We start from the raw sequence: 2,500 nt of genomic DNA on the forward strand, positions 1-2,500 counted from the left end.
GAACGCCTCTAAGTCAGAATCCCGCCTAGGAAGCGACGATAAAGTTGTGTCTTGCCGTCGAGAGGCAAAGTTAGGCGGCCACCGGGCCGCTGGCAATGCCGGATACTTGTCTAACACGGGCGCGGCAAGCGTCGCCCCGAAACGGGTAAAGCTTTCTGCTCGAGTGGCGGGGTGCTAAATCATTTGCAAACGACCTAGATGAAGATCGCGGTGTCGTAATCACTAGAGCAGTATTCTCACTGCGATTTGTTGAGAGTAAGCCGCAAGATCTATCGATTTGTCCGCGAACGGGCGGGCGCACGGCGACTTCGACCTCTGGTCGGAGTTGCTTTTTTTTTCCACTTTTTTTTCAAAGTACTTGGTATTTTTTACGGCGACTTCGACTTCAGGTCGGAGTTGCTTTTTTTTTCAACTTTTTTCTGGGGTACTTCGTTTGTTTTACTGCGACTCTGACCTCAGGTCGGAGGCCATTCGAAGAATTGTCGAGTACCGTTCGAGCTTGAATAACACAAGTCCGGCGACTTTCGAAAATCGCCCGGGCAAAGGCGCACGACATCGGCCGACGCCCGATAAACAATTTCCCGCACAGAAACGCACGTTTTGGAAAATTGTCGAAATTCGACATGTTTGCTACCTTTGTCGCGAGACCAGCCCACCGGCGCGCGCGTAAAAAACACAAGTCCGGCGACTTTCGAAAATCGCCCGGACAAAGACGCACGACATCGGCCGACGCCCGATGAACAATTTCCCGCACAGAAACGCACGTTTTGGAAAATTGTCGAAATTCGACATGTTTGCTACCTTTGTCGCGAGACCAGCCCACCGGCGCGCGCGTAAAAAACACAAGTCCGGCGACTTTCGAAAATCGCCCGGACAAAGACGCACGACATCGGCCGACGCCCGATGAACAATTTCCCGCACAGAAACGCACGTTTTGGAAAATTGTCGAAATTCGACATGTTTGCTACCTTTGTCGCGAGACCAGCCCACCGGCGCGCGCGTAAAAAACACAAGTCCGGCGACTTTCGAAAATCGCCCGGACAAAGACGCACGACATCGGCCGACGCCCGATGAACAATTTCCCGCACAGAAACGCACGTTTTGGAAAATTGTCGAAATTCGACAAGTTTGCTACCTTTGTCGCGAGACCAGCTTCCCTGTATACTATGAGGGAAGACGTCGTTGTGGCGAAATGAGCAAATTGGCGATGCGGTTGTCGGTTGAAGGTATTTGGTGACAAAACGATGTGGTGTCGTGCAGGCGATGTGCGCTTTTGGGCAGACTTGATGCTGACCCGCGAAGGCGTCGTAGCTAGCAGCGAGGCTCTGAACGTTGGACGGAAAAAATTAAGTAGCAAATACGAGTTTGTGTTTCGGCGCGCGACCACGGCCTCGGGCCGTAGTTGCGGTGGCCGGTGCGCACGCAAGTGATAGTTTTCTCGGTTCGCTTTTGTTGGGCGTTCCTGGTGTTGTATGCAAACGCAGCCCGCGCGCGGCTTCGCCCGAAAGGGCGTCTGGCCGGTGTCGACGGCGTCCAGATCGCGGCTTACGCCGGGTTTGAGGAGCTAAGCAAAAATAGTGATTGAGTAATACAGTGCGATACCGCGACGGGGAAAGCGAAAGACTCCGTTCGCGTATTTTGTCGGCCGATAGTTACCTGGTTGATCCTGCCAGTAGTCATATGCTTGTCTCAAAGATTAAGCCATGCATGTCTCAGTACGAACTTGCGTACGGTAAAACTGCGAATGGCTCATTAAATCAGTCGTGATTCATTTGATCGTAAATTTTACTTGGATAACTGTGGTAATTCTAGAGCTAATACATGCAAAAAGCGCCGACCTTGCGGGAGGCGCGCCTTTATCATATCAAAAACCTGCCGGGCTTCGGCTCGTCTTGTTGGCGACTCGGGATAACTTTGCTGATCGCACGGTCTTGCACCGGCGACGGATCATTCAAGTGTCTGCCCTATCAACTTTCGTCGGTACGGTATCTGCCTACCGAGGTTCTTACGGGTAACGGGGAATCAGGGTTCGATTCCGGAGAGGGAGCCTGAGAAACGGCTACCACATCCAAGGAAGGCAGCAGGCGCGCAAATTACCCATTCCCGACGCGGGGAGGTAGTGACGAAAAATAACGATACAGGACTCTAACGAGGCCCTGTAATTGGAATGAGTACACTGTAAAAATTTTAACGAGTATCCATTGGAGGGCAAGTCTGGTGCCAGCAGCCGCGGTAATTCCAGCTCCAAAAGTGTATATTTAAGTTGTTGCGGTTAAAAAGCTCGTAGTTGGATTTTGGGCGCAGGCGTTCGGTCCGTCGCAAGGCGTGCACTGTTCGTTCTGGCTTTACCTCCGGTTTTCCGTCGGTGCTCTTGACTGAGTGTCGGCGGCGGCCGGGACGTTTACCTTGAAAAAATTAGAGTGTTCAAAGCAGGCGCTTCGCCTGGATAGTGTTGCATGGAATAATGAAATAGGACCTCGGTTCTTTTTTGTTGGTTTTC

General features: G+C 51.9%; 1 non-coding gene and 1 pseudogene across 1 annotated transcript in view; both read left to right on the top strand.

Annotated features, from left to right (window-relative positions):
- LOC145748896 (large subunit ribosomal RNA) overlaps positions 1 to 281 on the top strand; it is a 3,323-nt pseudogene extending 3,042 nt beyond the window's left edge.
- Positions 282 to 1,653: 1,372 nt separating this feature from the next.
- LOC145747194 (small subunit ribosomal RNA) overlaps positions 1,654 to 2,500 on the top strand; it is a 1,810-nt gene continuing 963 nt past the window's right edge. Inside the window, exon 1 of the ribosomal RNA XR_014281936.1 lies at positions 1,654 to 2,500. This exon is cut by the window's right edge and continues 963 nt beyond it. This is a non-coding gene — a ribosomal RNA (small subunit ribosomal RNA).

This window comes from Corella eumyota, chromosome 3 (assembly GCF_963082875.1).
Source record: "Corella eumyota chromosome 3, kaCorEumy4.1, whole genome shotgun sequence".
Taxonomy (NCBI): domain Eukaryota; kingdom Metazoa; phylum Chordata; class Ascidiacea; order Phlebobranchia; family Corellidae; genus Corella; species Corella eumyota.